The 20181-nt window shown below is 43.1% G+C and overlaps 1 pseudogene; it reads left to right on the top strand.

Annotated features, from left to right (window-relative positions):
- Nucleotides 1-5366: 5366 nt before the first annotated feature.
- LOC135882962 (uncharacterized) lies at nt 5367-15229 on the top strand (annotated as a pseudogene).
- The last annotated feature ends 4952 nt before the right edge of the window (nt 15230-20181 follow it).

The following is a 20181-nucleotide window of genomic DNA, read 5'->3' as shown; positions in this document are numbered from 1 at the left end:
ACATGAAAACTTCACATCTAATTAAATAGTTCAGAGTTTTCAGTCACAGTTCACACAGCCATTTTCATGGACTTATCTGTGTTGAATTGAATAAATGTGGGAACTGGAGAATGGACAGTAAAACTCAGGCTAAGCTGCGGACAAGGAATAAAAGGCAAAAACTCATCAATAAAAAGAGAGAGAGAGAGTGGAAAAGGTATTCTTGCAGAAGAAGGATCAAAACAATTTGATGGAGATTTAAATCTGAATCAAAGTTTTGAGAAAAAAATAGGCATAAGAAACTAATACAAATTCCACAAACTATGAAGCCATAGCCATATAACTGAGTCATTGAGAGTACAACATACTACTACTTTTCCGGGCATGTATCAACTGGTAACCTATCTGACTTTTTTCTTTTTGTCTTTTTAAATAGCCCTTCATCTTTAATATACACATGAACAAAAATCTGGCTGGTGTTTCTCAGTGCTGGAAGCCAGAAAATCCATGATGCACAGTTTAGGATCTTGTAACAAGGTGAGAGTTAGGTTCTGGAATAGACATATTCTAAAGGGAAAAAAACTTCAGAACCACGAAGCCTGGATATAATGGAAAGGAAAGACTGTTTAGGCTAGGAAAGGAGCCTATGAGCAGCCATGCATGTGGAGAAGGCTTAGGCTGGGATTTATATAATGTGTAATTTGCTGGAGCCATGTAAGGACTGCACTAGCTTAAAGGGCCCAATTTTTTCTTTTTCTAAAACAGTAATAAGAGGCTGCTCAGAAGACCCCATGCAAATGGAACTGTAGATGTGCATTTGGGGTAAGGAGGCATGTTCCAACTACTGATATACACACTCTCCTTGGCACAGGAATGCACATACCCTATGTATGGGGGAACCCAACCACTGATTTAGACTTTCCAATTTTCCAAGGTCCAGACATGGATCAGTTAGCTACCCAACAGTTTCATATTATGCATTATGAGCCTGAAATCTAGAATTCCCTCCCTCAAGTCATATACTCCATTTGATCTTTGCATAAACCTACCGTAGAGATCAGTAGACCAGAGGCAGTCACGTAGCCCCAGGAATGTTAGAGGAGCTCGACACATGGTCAAAATGTTATTTCTTAATTTAATTTATCCAAATAGCTGCTCAGTTTTTATAGCTGCATTTTACTGCTCTTAATGTTAAGTACTTTTTGATAGCCACATAATTAGGTAGCTTATGAATGATTATTGTAGCTTATGATGAGAAGGCATTAGATCAAGTGTTTGTGTATGGGGGGGTTGTCAGTATATATACGTATATACTCTGCAAGAGTTCTGTTGATTTCAACAGGGCGTTACTAAAGGTGAATAGATGTGGCAGATCTGCCTATCAATGAAAACTATATATTTTTCCTCCAGAATATATTTTTAAATCAACAACCACAACAATAAGCATTTAGCAATTACCCTGAAGGAAACAAATTTCTGTCTTTTCCTCTCTGAGTTTTTGCCAGTTCTCCCTTGTAGTTATGCCTATAAATATTTAGAAAGCATTTTTTACAATAAAGGTTTCGGTATTTTATAACCAATGATAAATTACTGAATCTAATATGTTCATCCAAGAAATTTTTTTGTCCACCGTAAAACATTGGTATGAAGTAGAATGTACAAAAGCATGGATGTATTTCACAGAAAAAGGCAATTTGGGCTAAATTACCAGCAATTCTGAATGTATTTCTACTGGTGTGGCAAATGATCCTAAAATTTCATCAGAGTGGTCTAATGGTTTTATACAGCTGGTAAATTATTTCCAATGTTAACAGTTGTTTCCTTGAGAAATAGGGTATACAAGATATCCTTTAACTTAAATATAACGTAGCAAATGCTTAAACATTATTTAAAATAGTCTTTCCTTGTTTTGCTTCCATTGTAGTCAATGGAAGATGCCAGCATAGCATTAGGGGAGAAGATAACCTTTGATGTAAAACTATATAACCAAGTTAGCTTTTTAATGACTATTTGATTGGGAGATGAAGTTTTTTTAATTGTATTTTTACTGACAGCTGAATTATGGATTTTCCTTTTTTCTTATATCTTTCCCTTGGTTTCTCTTAAATCCTTTTGATATTTAATATATAACAGGGATCGGCAACCTTCGGCACGCGGCTCGCCAGGGTAAGCACCCTGGCGGGCCGGGCCAGTTTTATTTACCTGCTGACGCGGCAGGTTCGGCCGATCGCGGCCCCCACTGGCCGTGGTTCGCCATCCCGGGCCAATGGGGGTGGCGAGAAGCCGCGGCCAGCACATCGCTCGCCCGCGCCGCTTCTCGCCGCCCCCATTGGCCCGGGACGGCGAACCGCGGCCAGTGGGGGCCGCGATCGGCCGAACCTGCCGCGTCAGCAGGTAAATAAAACTGGCCCGGCCCGCCAGGGTGCTTACCCTGGCGAGCCGCGTGCCGAAGGTTGCCAACCCCTGATATATAATATGCTTATTTTGTTTACTATACTAGGTCAGAATATAATGAACACATATGGGGCTAGAAATGTCTTAAAATATAGTGTATAATATGTTGCATTTATTAATTTTTCACCCTCTGAACTCATATGAGTATTTCCTTACATATTTAGTTAATATCTCTCCTCTGTTTCAGTGCTTCTTTTCTTTCCATTGTACAACATTATCTTTCTTCAAGCAACCTCTGGTAACCTCAGATCATCTTAATTCTTTGCAAATGTAGGTAATAACAATATATTCTAAAACTCCCAAGGATGTGAATGAAACAATTTTATTGAAGGTTCTAACATTCAATTACTCTAAGAAATCAGTAATAAATTCTACTGCACATATGATTGGTCCTATGGAGTTCTAGGTGCATTCTTCTCAGATACAGCTTACGTATGTGTTGCATTGGTTAAACAGCCCAGCCAACTATAAGTAACTGCCATACTGGACCTACGCACGGTCACATTCACTAGTATCTTGTCAAGACATGCAACATCAAACACCAACACCCTGGATAAAAATGACTTTTAAAATTGCTTTATTATTCAGGCATTAGAGACTAATATGCTGTCAATATCAATGTAAGGAGCTCAGGGGGCTGCATCTTGAGATACAAATGTCTGTGTCACTTCTGGAGGTGGAATCAGATGCATACGTTTTTTTTTCTTCCCCATTTCTGTGCTCTCCTTACCTGGCGTGTGTATATCTAAGACATTAAAATGAAACATCTGGGAGCTCTGCCATCTCCGCCCTGAGGATTAACTTCACGGTGGCCCTTAAACTTCTCCTATTATGGCTTCTTCTAGAATACCCGTGCTTACATTTGACCCTTGACTAATAGAAGCTCTGCGTTCATACACTGTGAGGATGGTGGCAGGGACGGATAGCTGCACCACCCCTAGATTTTGCAGGGCCCTGTGTGAAATAAGATATACAACACTTCCTGCACTTCCACAATCTGCATTCCACAGCAAAGGGTGGTAGGGTTTGGCAGCTGGATAGGTCAGGGGTTGTTCTGAAGATAGGGGAGGGTTTAAAAGCATGAGGAGATCAGCGTGCATGCTATTAGTGGGAGGCTGGAGAGGATGAGCTGCCGTCATTGACCTTTGAAGGTGTGGGGAAGTGGTTGGAAGAGGTCTTGACAAAATGCTCCCTCAGCCATTCCTCCGCCCCTCCCAAAAATCACAGAGCCTTGGGCAATTCAACATTAGGTGCAGGCCTAGTGTCAGCCATGTGGGTTAGAGATATTATTGGATCTAATGAAGCATTCCTGTTAAAACTGTGTCAGTGTCTCCTTTTGGGATCCTTGAGCACTTTGTTTGAATAGCTCACTCTGAATAGCCTTCATTGGCTTGCATGAGTCAGTTAAAAAATGTGCAATATTATGAGAAATACTCAATTATGTTACTCATATATAAAACAGAAAAATATAAAGCAGATATGTTGTACATCTTTGAATGTGATTTCCACTTAAAGGGAGCATAAATTGTAAATGTATTACAATGTTGAAATGTTTCACCTTTCCTAAATCATGTTATGTAGTCAGATCACTCGTACATTTTGAATTTTATGGTACAGTATGTTTGAATAAAATTTGTGTAAACATATTTATAATTCATTCAATCCATACATTTAATTTCTGAAATACAGTACAAGCAAACATTGCCTCAATGCATCTTCACTGATTTATTCGGGAAACAAATATTAAATAAAAGAGCATAAATAGTACATAATCCTTGTTAGAAAATAAGATCATCCTCTTTTTTGAAATTAACTTTGTCTGCAGAAGATTGGTTATTCAGGAAAATATGTAGGCAATGAATTTGCAAACACTTCAGAAATGTTTTATATAGCTAAAGATCAGAATAAATGTTTAGTATTAGCAGTTGGATTTAAAAGTATGTCACTTCTGAGGAACTGTTTTTGATGGATTAAAGTTACATTGCTTCCCATCTTTCATAAACCTGAAAAAACTTGAGGTGCTTGTCCCTTCAGACTAGACAAATTGAGTCCAATGATGTGACAAATTAATAGTAATAATTAAATGATTACTTTTGTGTATTCAGGTTGTTCTGTTTTCAAAGCATTTGTTTTTGCTTGCCTCAGAGCAGTTTTGCACTAATTCAATGGATCTCCATTATGAATTATAAATTCAATATTATATATTAGTGCAAAAATTAAGTTGTACTAATAAAATAAGAAGTTAGAAGATTCAAAAGTTGGTGTCCCTGCAGCAACATTAATTTGGTTTCATTGCACATGCTGTGTAATTTATGGTATATGTATTTATTTAAAAATAAATAGACATATAGGAAGACAACAAGAAAAACAGGAATAAGAAGTACCGCATTATATTTTGTCTGCTAGCTCAGATCCTGACATAGGGTTGACCTGGGACCTACTTGGAGACTGGGGAAGCCACAGAGCATCTGGAGGACTCACTGTGAAGTCAACAATTTAACATTTCTCTGACACCAGATATCTTAGTGCATTCTGTTGTGCAAAGACAAAGAGTCCAGGAAATTCAGTGGTTGCACATTGAAATAAACAATATTTTTGGGGAAAACTTAAGAAGCTGGGGCCAGAAGACTCCAGGTTCAAATGCAGGATTTGGACAGGCTGTACACTTTGCACAGCTGCTGTCTTAATACACTGTAATAAATATGCACACTTCCCAAGTGGCACACACTTATGCAGACACTCTGATACTATAGTGAAGAGCAAGACACAAGGGCTGATCCTTCAGGACTTTCCATGCTTTTTGGGATGCATTCATGTAAATAAATCTTTACATGACATGTTTGAAAATATCCTAAATGACTTCAGAGCCTATATCCCATTTCCAAAAGCACCTATGTCACTTAGGAGTCTAAGTCCAATGGGATTTGTCGGCAATGGTAGTGAAATACCCCAGACTTGTCATCGTGGGGGATTTCAACACTCATATTGACAATGCTGCAGATGCAGAAACCCAAAACCTCATCTCCTCACTTGTGTCCCTTGGGTTTTCAGAGTCATCTTTGGCCCAATACACACAGCCCGAACTTCAGCCTAGATATCAAGATAAAGGATATTACAACCCACCCACTGTCTTAGACAAACCATTACCTCATAAAGGCAGTAACCAGAGACCTTTCAATGCTCAGGCAACAAGAAAGATCCTGATCTGATCACAAAGACTCATGGATTCCAATAAGCTTGAAAGCCTGCTAAAGTACAACAGTACCCCATCCACAGGATAAGGAGTTGAGAACCGGGTGAATCATTACCATTCTACACTGGCCTTGGACATTGACACGTTGTCCCCCAAACTGCCCCTTCCTCCTCGTTGCTCACACAGATCTCTCCTTGGTTTTCTGACACCCTATGCTGGATGAAGAGAGAGAGTTGGAAACTCAAGCATCAATGGTGGAAAACAGAGGTTGATTCAGACAGGATGAAACATAATGGATTCCTCAAAGCCTATGCTGAAGCTGTATTACAGGCCAAGAGAACCTTCCTATCAGCCTCCACCAAGGCTGCCAAATCCCACCCAAGAAGCTATCTGGCGGGTAAATTGCTCCAGCAATCCTGAGTGCCTACCACATGAGTCATCCTACTTCATTGAAAGATCATGCACATTCAGGAACTCTTCTGAATACCCTAAAAGAGTCCCAACCCAAGACTTGTGAATCTGACCCATGCCCTTCCTGGCTTGTGAAAGAGTCATGAACAACCGATACCAGTCCTGACCAAAATAGCCGATGCCTTATTCAGAGAAGGAATCTTCCCTTCCTCCTTCAAACACTGAAGAAACTCTCTCCTAGATATAAAGCAACAGAGGGTCCTGTGGCACCTTTAAGACTAACAGAAGTATTGGGAGCATAAGCTTTCGTGGGTAAGAACCTCACTTCTTCAGATGCAAGTAATGGAAATCTCCAGAGGCAGGTATAAATCTGTATGGAGATAACGAGGTTAGTTCAGTCAGGGAGGGTGAGGTGCTCTGCTAGCAGTTGAGGTGTGAACACCAAGGGAGGAGAAACTGCTTCTGTAGTTGGATAGCCATTCACAGTCTTTGTTTAATCCTGATCTGATGGTGTCAAATTTGCAAATGAACTGGAGCTCAGCAGTTTCTCTTTGGAGTCTGGTCCTGAAGTTTTTTTGCTGTAAGATGGCTACCTTTACATCTGCTATTGTGTGGCCAGGGAGGTTGAAGTGTTCTCCTACAGGTTTTTGTATATTGCCATTCCTGATATCTGACTTGTGTCCATTTATCCTCTTGCGTAGTGACTGTCCAGTTTGGCCAATGTACATAGCAGAGGGGCATTGCTGGCACATGATGGCATATATAACATTGGTGGACGTGCAGGTGAATGAGCCGGTGATGTTGTAGCTGATCTGGTTAGGTCCTGTGATGGTGTTGCTGGTGTAGATATGTGGGCAGAGTTGGCATCGAGGTTTGTTGCATGGGTTGGTTCCTGAGTTAGAGTTGTTATGGTGCGGTGTGTGGTTGCTGGTGAGAATATGCTTAAGTTTGGCGGGTTGTCTGTGGGCGAGGACTGGCCTGCCTCCCAAGGTCTGTGAAAGTGAGGGATCATTGTCCAGGATGGGTTGTAGATCACTGATGATGCGTTGGAGAGGTTTAAGCTGAGGACTGTAGGTGATGGCCAGTGGAGTTCTGTTGGTTTCTTTTTTGGGCCTGTCTTGTAGCAGGAGGCTTCTGGGTACACGTCTGGCTCTGTTGATTTGTTTCTTTATTTCCTTGTGTGGGTATCGTAGTTTTGAGAATGCTTGGTGAAGATCTTGTAGGCGTTGGTCTCTGTCTGAGGGGTTGGAGCAGATGCGATTGTACCTCAGTGCTTGGCTGTAGACGATGGATCGCGTGGTGTGTCTGGGGTGGAAGCTGGAGGCATGAAGGTAGGCGTAGCGGTCGGTGGGTTTTCGGTATAGGGTGGTGTTAACGTGGCCATTGCTTATTTGTACGGTGGTGTCTAGGAAGTGGACCTCCCATGTAGATTGGTCCAGGCTGAGGTTGATGGTGGGGTGGAAGCTGTTGAAATCATGGTGGAATTCTTCCAGGGTCTCCTTCCCATGGGTCCAGATGATGAAGATGTCATCAATGTAGCGTAGGTAGAGAAGGGGCGTGAGTGGACGAGAGCTGAGGAAGCGTTGTTCCAGGTCAGCCATAAAAATGTTGGCATATTGTGGGGCCATGCGGGTGCCCATAGCGGTGCCACTGGTCTGGAGGTATATATTGTCACCAAATTTGAAATAATTGTGTGTGAGAATAAAGTCACAGAGCTCAGCAATAAGTTGTGCTGTGTCATCATCAGGGATACTGTTCCTGACAGCTTGTATTCCATCTGTGTGTGGGATGTTTGTGTAGAGAGCCTCTACATCCATGGTGGCTAGGATGGTGTTTTCTGGGAGGTCACCAATGCACTGTAGTTTTCTCAGGAAATCTGTGGTGTCACGGAGATAGCTGGGAGTGCTGGTGGCGTAGGGTCTGAGTAGGGAGTCCACATATCCAGACAGTCCTTCAGTGAGAGTGCCAATGCCCGAGATGATGGGGCGTCCAGGATTTCCAGGTTTGTGGATTTTGGGTAGTAGATAGAATAACCGCGGTCGGGGCTCTAAGGGTATGTTGATTTGTTCCTGTGTTAGTGTAGGGAGTGTCCTGAGTAGATGGTGCAGTTTCTTAGTGTATTCCTCAGTGGGATCTGAGGAAAGTGGCCTGTAGAATTTGGTATTGGAGAGTTGTCTGGCAGCCTCCTTCTGGTAGTCAGACCTGTTCATGATGACAACAGCACCTCCTTTATCAGCCTCTTTGATGATAATGTCAGGGTGGTTTCTGAGGCTGTGGATGGCATTGCGTTCTGCACGACTTAGGTTATGAGGCAAGCGATGTTGTTTTTCCACAATTTCTGCCTCTGCACGTCGGCGGAAGCATTCTATGTATAGGTCCAGACTGTCATTTCGACCCTCAGGAGGAGTCCATGTGGAGTTCTTCTTCCTGTGTTGTTGGTGGGAGGGTATCTGTGTATCAGTGCGGTGTTCAGTGTTATCTTGAAAGTATTCTTTGAGTCGGAGGCGGCGAAAGTAGGCTTCCAGATCACCGCAGAACTGTATCATGTTCGTGGGTGTGCTGGGGCAAAAAGAGAGTCCCCGAGATAGGACAGACTCTTCTGCTGGGTTGAGTGTGTAGCTGGATAAATTGACGATATTGCTGGGTGAGTTAGGGGTACCCCTGTTGTGGCCCCATGTGGCAGGTAGGATTTTAGACAGCTTACGGTCCTTTTTCCTTTGTAGAGAGGTGAAGTGTGTAATGTAGATCTCCTGTCTTATTTTAGTAAAGTCCATTTGTGCGGAGGGTTGGTTATTTATGAAAGTCTCCAGGTTGGAGAGCTCTAGATATCTAGCTCCTAGATATTTCACTCCTAGCCAGCTATTTCCCAGTGTCAAACCTGTCATTCCTGAGCAAGCACATAGAGAAGCTACCCAAAGGCCAACTACAAGCTCATCTAACTGAAAATAACATCTGAGACTCAACACAATCTGGATTCAAGACACGATAGGGGTCTGCTTTATGGCACTGATGGATGATTTTCTCCTGTCATTGGGTAGAGGACAGACTTGCATTTTTTACCCTCCTGGACCTTTCTGCAGCATTATACCACTGTCTCATCTGAGAAAAGTGGCAGGAGTCTAGACTAATGCACTAAAATGGTTTGAGTCCTTCCTGAGGTGGAGGGGGGACACACAAAGAATAGTGATGGAAACTGCACCTCCACCACTAGACCCCTGCAACTGTGAGGTTCCACAAGGATTAATTTTCTCTCTGGTCCTTTTCAACATGTACATGCAACCACTAGATGAATTGGTCAGAGGACATGGACTCAAGTGCCAATAATATGCGGGTGACACACAGCACTACTTATCCTTCACCACATAAAGCCAGACCACTATCAGCCCAGTGCTTGGATGAGATCAGCTCATAGATGAAGAAAAGCTGTCTGAAGTTGAACATGAGCAAAAGAGAGGTGATGCAGGTGGGCAGATGAAAGTATTTTGAGGAGTTTTCAGTGACAGTGCAGTCTCCTTTGAGTGAAGGTTCACATCCACAGTCAGTCAATTCAGTCCGTAGTCTAGAAGTACTCTTGGATTCCTCACTGAAGTTCAGTTCTCACATTGAGTAATGCTATCTACCATCTCTGGTTGGCTAGGAGAATCTGTGCCACACTGGTGGATGAAGATCTGGCCTCAGTTATTCATGCCTTTGTCACCTCTCAGTTGGACTACAGAAATGTGTTATAGCGGGGCATGAAATCTTCAGCACTGAGGAAATTCCAACTAGTACAAAATGCTGCAGCACGTCTCCTCAGGAACAGAGGCTACTGTGAGCACATCAAATCTGTCCTCAGCTTTCTTCACTGGCTTCCTATAGAATTTCAAATCAAGTTCAAGGCCTTGGTCCTTTATCTTCAAAGCGCTCCATGGCCTGGGCCCTGGATACTTAAGACTGTTTAAGGTTGTGGGACAAAGACTGTTGTTGACCACTTCACTCTTCTGACGCAATAGAACTCTCAATAATAAGAGTAAAACTCATTTGTGTGGGAGACAGAACCTTCTCCAGGGGTGGTCCAAGACTATGGAATGAACTCCCCCCCAGGAACTAAGGACTATCACAAATCTCAGCACTTTCTGCTCCAAGTGGAAGGCTCATTTATTTGAACTTGTCTTCTCTAATATAAATACACAGCAACAGATATATATAACTTACCAAAACAAAACACTTCACTCCATGTGATTCTTTCTCTGGTGAGAGGATGTGTAGTTATGGTGTTTAATGCACTCATGGAAAGCACTCAGATACTATGGTGTTGAGCATGGTATAAAAATATATATAGAATACAGGCTTAGGCCCCTAAGTCATTTAGGCACTTTTGAAACACACCCTCTGCCTTTCTGTGTAATTAATCTATCTGGAAGCATTCACTTGTAAACTTAAAAAAAATTGCTGTGTGCATGGTCAGATTCCAAACAGTCTTAATTTTACCTAATTAAAATCATTTTTACCTTGAACCAGCAGAACATGACTCCTGTAGAAGACTAATTAGATGTCTAATTTCCACTTTCAAAAGTCTATTTTATTCAGATCAATGTCTCAAAAAATGTGCTTTAGAATTAATAATTGTTTCCTCTTTTTTAAAAAAAAAAAGAAATCTATTTCACCTTCCTCCAATTCTAAGGCTACAAGGGTTTCCCTCATACTTTTGGACAGAAACCAACTGTAGAAAATTTGATCTGAAGAGGTAAATTTATGAGAAAATTATTAGCATCTGAAAAAAGAGTAATAAATGAAATCATTCTGAAAACTTAACTGTAAGCTTTTATTATGTATAAAAAAGCGATATTATGTAAAAACATGGTGATTAATGTTTTATTAATAAAGATCTTGCTTACACAAAATAATTTTCAGGCCCTTACGTCTCCATATCTAAATGCACATCTATTGGAAAAATGTATCCAATAAAAGAGTATCTTACAAGAATAGTAATCTGTTAAGGAAACACTTGAATTCTTGTCATACTACAGTATCTTGCCCTGTCTCAGATTCTGTACTGAATATGTTTTATTTTTATATTATGCATAAATGATACAGCTACAGTTGCAAATATGAACAGAAGAGAGACATTCTTCAAATTTTTAAGTGTCAACATGTTTTGTAACCAAACTGAGAGCCCCATATTACCATTGTCACCTGGGGATCAGAAACTGAGTTTGGATTCATTCATTTTACGCTTTCATTGCTGTATGTGTATAGGTTTTCTCCCAGCAGAAGTGGCAGGACAGTTGACTTCATAAAACCACAGATCTTTAGGGGAGGGGGTGGTACCAGGGGGGAATGGGAGCAGGGGTGGAGTAAGTGTACCGTTTCTTTAAATCTGAAGTATGACAATAGCTGGAGTGGCTGGGGAAAATTCGAGGCTGAAGATGGGCAGTGAAGCAGAGAGAGAGGGAGGAGCTCTAGGACTAATACCTTTTCCTATATTCTAATACAGTCCCAGCCCCATGTTAAAAGAAAGCCACGCCACTAGCATTGTTACATGACAGGGGTTGCTACCACTTAACACTACTTCAGCTTGCATCAAGTTCTATGGCAGCCTAACAATGAAACTGGGCTGTTAGGGCCTCCCACAACAGTTGCTGTTGCCATAAACCTGAGAGGTGTGGGAGGCTTTCCCCATCACCTAGTGCCCAAGTACCATGCTGATTGCGGCATTACACATCTAAGTAGATAAACAGATTACACGTGGGGGACCTGCACAAATTAATCCTGACTTAATCAGCATTGCGACGTCAGCTCCGGCGGATTGGGCGAAAGAGATCACTAAGATCCAACGGCCAAGAAGGCGGTTCTGCAACGCTTTGTGGAAAGCGAAGGACTTGACGAGGCACGAAAGACGTCATGGCCATCCACTGCAACCAAAGAAGTTACCAGTAGTGACGATTTTTCGTACCATTGGTGTCTGGCTTCTAAGGTCGAGAGAGTGGGATTGCTCCCGTGCAACGGCTCTACCACTCAAAAGCTTTCACGCACAGGTCCTGTGCAAATCATCAAACATCATCATCATCATACTACCCAAGTCCTGCGGCGATGGGGGAGGGGCAAAGCGACAGGTGGAGGTTACCACTGGGAGTCGTAGTCCCAATCCTGCATGCAGGCGGCCTGTGGATAGGTGGTCGTCCAGCTCTGTACGTGGGGCAGCAGAGTTGCCTGGCAGCATCCCAGGCGTCTGAGCAGCCCTCTTCAGGACAGCACTGCTCACCCTAGTAAGGGAGGGGCCTAGAAAAGGTGGCCTAAAAATTGCCTGCCCTACAACAACTGGCCAGCAAGCCGCGGCTGGCAGTTCAACCCAATCTGTGGCCGAAACCAAAAGAAAAATTTGAGAAAACTTACCATTGGTGTATGGAATGTTCGTACCCTCATGGATCGAGAAGCTGTTGCAAGACCTGAGAGAAGGACAGCCCTCATTGCTCGAGAACTAGTCCATTATAACATCGATATAGCGGCATTAAGTGAAACAAGATTGCCTGGGGAAGGTTTCTTGAGTGAACCAGGAGGTGGTTACACCTTCTTCTGGAAGGGTAAGACTGAGACAGAGGACAGAATACACGGAGTTGGTCTGGCAATAAAAACCTTAATGATGCATCAACTCCCAGACCTTCCAGTGGGTATCAATGAAAGATTGCTGAAGCTATGCTTCCCACTAAATGCCAAACGTCATGTCACCATCATCAGTGCATATGCACCCACTTTAATATGCTCTGACAACTCAAAGGAACAATTCTATGAAGATCTCGACAGACTGATCAAGGCCACACCTGTAACAGATAAACTACTCCTACTTGGAGATTTCAATGCCTGAGTCGGGGCTGACAGCGAGAACTGGAAAGGAGTAATCGGGCCACATGGTGTAGGCAAAATGAACAGTAATGGATTACTTCTTTTGAGTCTTTGTTCTGAAAATGACCTGACCATTACCAACACTCTGTTCCGACAAGCGGACAAATACAAAACAACGTGGATGCACCCTAGGTCCAAACAGTGGCACCTGATAGATTATGCCATTGTTAGAAGGCGAGACATCCGAGACATACTGATTACCAGAGTAATGCGAGGCGCAGAGTGCTGGACAGATCACAGATTAGTCAGGACGTCTCTTCAACTCTACATCGTTCCTTCTCAGCACAAACGCCCAATGCATGTGTGACCTGCTTTCAATATAGCCAAACTGAAGAATGCTCAATGTTTCAACAAATTCCAGAAGAGTCTTGATGACAAACTGACAGCCCACGGACAACTGATCGGTACTGTAACCGAAAAGTGGGACCAGTTCAAGCAGATAGTGACTGACACAGCAATAACATCTCTTGGACCAAAGAAAAGAACACATCAGGATTGGTTTGATGAGAACCAAGAAGAAATATGCTCAGCACTGGAAGTAAAGAGAAAAGCCTTTATCGAATGGCAGAATGACCCCTCCTCAGTCTCTAAACGGGACCATTTCAAGAACCTTCAGAGCAAAACACAGAAAGACCTCCATCAGATACAAGACAACTGGTGGGAGAGCAAAGCCAAAGAAATTGAGCACTATGCTGAGACCCACAACTTAAAGATGTTCTTTAGTGCTATTAAGACTGTCTATGGACTGTCTTTAAACCAAGGACCACCCCATTGCTCTCATTATACAACACAATGCTGATTAAAGATAAAGAAGGCATCAACGAAAGATGGCGAGAACACTTTAGCAACCTTCTCAATAGACCATCAACCGTGAATAATAATGTCCTTAATGAAATTCCACAACAACCTGCTCTGACAGATCTTGACTTTCTGCCCACTATAGATGAGATTAAGAAAGCTGTTAGCCAGATGAGTTCAGGGAAAGCTCCTGGAAAAGATGGGATACCAGCAGAGATATATAAAGCAGCAGGTCCAGCAGCACTAGCAGCGTTCCACAGCGTGATCATCAACATCTGGGAGGATGAAAACATACCACAGAACCTTTGCGATGCTACTATTGTCTCTCTTTTCAAGATCTAAGGCAGCAAAGCAGAATGTGGAAACTATAGAGGCATATCCCTCCTCTCTGTTGGAGGGAAGATCATCGCCCGCGTCATCTTGAACCGCCTAATAGCCAGTATTTCCGAGGCAAATCTACCTGAAAGTCAATGTGGTTTTCGACCTGGCCGGAGCACGGTCGACATGGTGTTTGCTGTCAGACAAATACAAGAGAAGTGCATTGAACAGAACATGCACCTGTATGCTGTCTTCATAGATCTGACAAAGGCGTTTGATACCGTCAACAGGGAAGCCCTTTGGACCATTCTAACATGACTTGGCTGCCCAAGAAAATTTGTCCAGATTATACGCCTTTTTCATGACAGCATGACAGGCGAAGTATTGTCTGATGGAGCCACATCAGCCCCCTTTAACATCACCAACGGCATGAAACAAGGATGTGTTCTCGCTCCTGTCTTATTTAACCTGTTCTTTGCATGTGTCCTTAACCATGCACTGAAAAATCTGGACCGAGGTATATACTTGAAATACCGGCACGATGGTTCACTTTTTGACCTCCGTCGCCTGAATGCAAAGACTAAGACAGTGCAGAAACTCTTTCTTGGGGCACTCTTTGCTGACGACTGTGCCCTCATGGCTCACACTGAAAATGATCTTCAGCACATTGTCAACAAGTTTGCTGAGGCCTCGCAACTTTTCGGACTAACTATCAGCCTCAGAAAGACAGAAGTTCTCCATCAACCTGCACCTGGATCAAATGCTTCTGTCCCGAGTATCTCCATCGATGGCACTCAGCTGAAAGTAGTGGAGAACTTTAAATATCTGGGTAGTGACATATCCAGTGATGGATCACTGGATAATGAGATCAATGCACGAATATCCAAAGCAAGCCAGACACTTGGCTGTCTGTGTGTCAAAGTTTTAAATCACCACAATATCCGGATGTCAACAAAACTGCTTGTGTACAGAGCTGTTGTTCTTTCATCTCTTTTGTACGGGTGCGAAACATGGACACTATATAGGTGTCACATCAAGCAGCTCGAAGCATTTCACATGCGCTGCCTCCGCAACATCATGAAGATCCGCTGGCAAGACAAAGTGCCCAATCTCGAGGTCCTCGAGGGAGCCCAGATGACAAGCATCAAAATGATGATCATGAAGTCACAGCTACGTTGGACTGGTCATGTCAGCCGCATGGATGCCAACAGAATCCCCCACCAGCTTCTGTATGGTGAGCTCTCCCAGGGCATCCAGCATATAGGTCGTCCACGGAAACGTTACAAGGACACCATCAAAGCCAATCTGCACTACAGCAGTATCAAACCTAGGGACCTTGAGGATGCCGCCAGCGACAGAATACAGTGGCGTGCAACAGTCAGAAATACCTGCATCGCCTTTGAGGAAGACCGCAGCCGGCGTCTACAAGAGGCACGCAAACGACGTCACAGAGCATCAGCAGCGCACAATCCACTGACCGCAAACTTCCCATGCACCATCTGCAGCAAAATGTGCACCTCTAGAATTGGCTTGTACAGTCACCAGAGGGCACACCATAAGACCAGCAACTGATGATCTGCACAGATTTGTCATCATCGGATTCAATGGACTACCAAGAAGAATCAGCATTAACCTATGCTGGGCCAACAATCATATAGAGAGAGTCCAATTCCTCTAGCTCCGTGGAGCTGGGGCTTTCTGGCCACCATGAATAGTTTACTTAGGTTCAGGAGGAAACAGAGAATTCACAGTAGAACCATCTTCTCCCCTTTGCATTCCTGCTCCATCATAATGCCTAGGTTTCTGCTCCCCTGCAGATTAAGCAATTCAGAATAGAGACCAAGTCTTATTCTGTATTTATGAAGAGCTGTGTAAAGGTAAAAAGAACAGGAGTACTTGTGGCACCTTAGAGACTAACAAATTTAAATTTAAAATTTGTTAGTCTCTAAGGTGCCACAAGTACTCCTGTTCTTTTTGTGGATACAGACTAACACGGCTGCTACTCTGAAACCTGTGTAAAGGTACAGCACTATATATTATAATAATAATAAATTATTAATGACACACAGCCAAGTTATCATGGCTGGTGGAACAGTTTTTCCCCCATTTAATATTACGTTACCGTAGTATTGAAAGAACATCCCCACCAAATATATCTTTGTGTCTGTCTCACAAACTCAGGCAGAAGCTGTTTAACAAATGTGGGGGGGGAGGCAAACAGTCTGCCAACATTATGTCACAAGGGCTCGGCTCAGTCTTAGGGAGGGAGCAAGTTTATACATATTAAAAGCTTGCTTTGCTTTGCCCTCTCTCCACCTCCCATGGCAGCATGATCATTCTGCCATCAGTTACCATCTTCCAGCTGTAAGCTGGCATAGGAGACAATGTGGGAGCTATATAACACTTCAGGACTGTCACAAGCAAGGATAAACCGTAAAGCTTTAAGGCTGTTTTGTGACATAAAGAAGCCAGAACAGGAACAAGAATCTCATTTACATGGAATTTTACAAGCATGGACCTTGATCTTTAGCTACATGTATACCATACAGTATCTAAAATGGAGAGGGGTTTCTTCACTGGTAAATAAATAGAGCTGGTCAAACATTTCAAATTCTGAAAAATGTTGACAAAAAAGGACACATTTTTCATGAAGAGTTTTCCCATTTTTTCCTTCAACTCTAGAAGCAAATGAATTTTGTGATCTGAAAAGACACCATCTTTGCCCCTTATTTAAATACAGGTACGTGCAGAATCATTTTCCTTGCAAGGTAAATGATGGAGGAGGAAAAACAAATAGTAGGCATCTCCTTTCTCCAGAGATGAATGGCTCCTACATTAGCCACCTGTAGCATTTTTATAACAGCAAATACTGGAAACGTAATTGGAATCCTGTGGGTTTTGTGTCAGTTTTGGTACTTTAACCCATGAGCTGCCACAATCACTTCAGTCAGACTAGTCATCTAGATAGATTTCCATTTCATGGCTCTGGTTCCAAAACCTTCTCTCAGGAAGTTAGGAACTTGTCTGCACATGTCCAATTGTCTCCCGCACCTCCTTTAGGCAGACAAGAAACTCATTCACTTTCAGGAGTATTGTTGCTCTAGTGACTCAGATGCATTATTTTTCATCACAGTTTTAATGATGTTCCATAAGGTGATAACGTTGACAGCTGGAGAGTGAAACTGTGCCTCCACACTTACAATGTTGCTATCCAAAGCGCCAGCTGTTGCCAGTTTCCCAGATAGTCAGTTCATTTTTCTTATCAGGTTTCCAAACTTTTGGTCTAAAAAGGGCTAGACTGACAAAAAAGACCTTTCCTCAAAGTTGCAATGCCTAACTTTAGGCGCCCTGTTGCCTAGTGGACTCCACAGCAGGTGCCGAGGCTCCCTATTGAATGCATGGGAGAGTTATGCAACTAAGAATAGGATTCACAAAAGCCAACAAGTTGAGCGAAGAGCTGCCTAACCTAACCAACAGAAGAGGAGAGGGGTGGGACTGAGGCCTCAGAGGGATTTAGATACTTAAGTCTGAGTCAGAAGCAAGTGCCTAGCTCCGCTTGGTATTCACAGCCAGCAGCTCTTTGCTGGAGTTTGGTGCATAAGCCTTTTTTTTTTGTAAAAAAATGGAGGGGTTGGTGCCACCCTTAATTAAATAGTCATTAGGCCAGAGAAGGCCTCAGAGAATGATGCTGTATCCTAGTGGTTAGAACACTTACCTGGGGTGTGGGAAACCCCAGTTAATGTCTCTGCTCCAATGACTATTTATACAAAGTGGAACATATTCAACGGGCAAGACTGAGAAACATCCACCCCAGAATATCCCACAGACGTAGGGCACTTTCTGAGAAATGGGAGATGTGAGTTCAAATCCCAGCTCTACATCAGGCAGGCAACCCCGGCTCTTCCACATCCTGGATGAGTGGCCTCACCCAGTGTTTAATTTGTAATGAAAGAGGTGCCAGGGCTCAAGCAACTTTTATAACTGACATGGCAAGCCCAGAGGTGCCAGGGCTATGAACAGTCAAGCTTAGGGGTGCCAGGCCTCAGCCCTGGCAAGCCCTGCCCTAAACACTGGGCTAAAGATTATAACAGCATCTCCTCCTCTGGCATTTTGTACACGTGCCAACTAGTTACATGGCCTCTGAGCAGGCCTACCAGATCGGGTCCTGCAGGCAAGATAGGCAGAGGAATACTTAATACTACCATGGTTTATGTGTGAGTGAGGCAAGTGGGCATAGGACAGGGGCAGCTGTGCGCCTGCCTAATGGCAGATATCTAGGTGCCTAGGGAATGTAGGCACCTACAGGTTTAGGCAACAGCTGAGGAGTGTTTGGTGCAACTGAAGGGAGAGAATTGGTTCAGAGAAGGCTTTGTGCTCTTGTAATCCCAAGGCTGCTCTCTGTTGGGCTGGTCTGTTAGTGCAGGTTAGAACAGACTTAATGCTGCTCTAACTTGTGCCAGCTGCCAAGGGCCATGTTCATACTCCCTCTTTCCCTGCCATCCTCCCTGCAGTTGCTGCAAGGAGAAAGGAACCATAGGAGTTATGCTGGGTGACTGTGTAAGACAGCTTTAGGGCAACTTTGGATTTGTGGAACAGTCCCTGGTGCAGGGCAGGCTCTGACCCTGAGGATCTCTTTGTCTCTCAGCTGGCAGAGATTTGGAGCACTGCAGAGCTAGCACATTCAATCAAATGCCTTTTGTAACTCTGCGTCAATTTCTGTGGCTATGTTGTGAGTAGGCATTGAATGGAATCTCATCCAGCTCTGCTTGACCTAGGAAGCTTGCCATGACATAGGGTTTTGAGGAAGAGAAGGGGGGAAAGTTTTCCAATAGGAAAAAGGGAGAAAAAATACCCCATGCTCTGAAAAGGCCAATAGAAACAAAAGCACCAGAGCAGAGCGCTCTCACTAGCTAGCATACCAGTAGGGTGACCAGACAGCAAGTGTGAAAAATTGGGACAAGGGTGGGAGATAATAGGACCCTATATAAGAAAAAGACCCAAAAATTGGGACTGTCCCTATAAAATTGGGACATCTGGTTACCCTACATGCCAGTCAAAACCAGGAAATGCTCCTCCAGACAGCACTACTAATGTAGGCCCTTGTCTTGCAACTGCTACTCACATGAGAAGACCTTACTCACACAAATAAACTATTGAAGTCAGTAGGATGGCTCACATGATTAAGGATAGTCCATGTGAGGAGGTGTTTCAAATTTGGGCTAAAATTACTGTGTAATTTGAATTCTCTCTCTGTCAAATACTGAGATGTTTTTGACTCTCTACTCTGTCTCTGTCCATAGCCTTTTCTGTGCCTTCACCTGTCGTTGCCTGAAATAGAGAGACATATGCATTATGCCTACCGAAATTTATCTCATAAGATTTTAATTAATTTAGTTTGCTCACATGTTGCATCAACAACTTACAAATGTTTCCGACCAATAAATGATCTAATAATTTTTCTATATCATGGACATACCTAAAACTGAATTTCCAAAAGTATGCACAAATTTTGGGTGTCTCAGTTTTGGGGAGACCTGATTTTCAAAAGTTCTGGGCATCTGCAGCCCCCACAAAATTCCATTAGTCATGGGTGCTCAGCGCTTCTGAAAAATCAGGCCCTAGGCTTATGAAACTGAGGCACCCCAAAATCAGCGGCCACATTGGAAGACATTGGTCTAACCGTGTTAATGAATTAAATATACCGAGGTAGTATATGTCACCATGATCTGTAGCAGTGAAGGTCTCTTAAGGGGAACAAATGGAGTTTGGCTCCCCAGAGGAATGGAGCGTTAATAGAGAAAACTGCTGGTAGCTCCTGCCATATGGACAAAGCAGGATTGGTGAGAGAGGGAGGCCACTAGTGTCTTGATCACTGCTCCACTGACGGCAGAGTCATACTACAAATGGCCTGACTACTGGTACTAGTTAGAGTTGGATCAAGAAGCGAGAATACTAGTCATGTCTATTTTCTGGAGACAGCATTCTCCCCTTCATCTAACTCATGTCCTGACCCACCCTGAATCGCCTTGTCCTTCCACTTTGTACATTAAAAGCCTTGTTTTGAACTGGACTGAAGAGTACTCAACATTGCAGTACTTGATTTGATTAATAAGAAAACATGTGCTCTATTTAAGCAATAAGAACAA

The sequence above is a fragment of the Emys orbicularis genome, chromosome 8 (assembly GCF_028017835.1).
Source record: "Emys orbicularis isolate rEmyOrb1 chromosome 8, rEmyOrb1.hap1, whole genome shotgun sequence".
NCBI classification, from domain to species: domain Eukaryota; kingdom Metazoa; phylum Chordata; order Testudines; family Emydidae; genus Emys; species Emys orbicularis.
The sequence above is the reverse complement of the archived record's forward strand: the minus strand, read 5'-3'. Positions and strand labels throughout refer to the sequence as shown.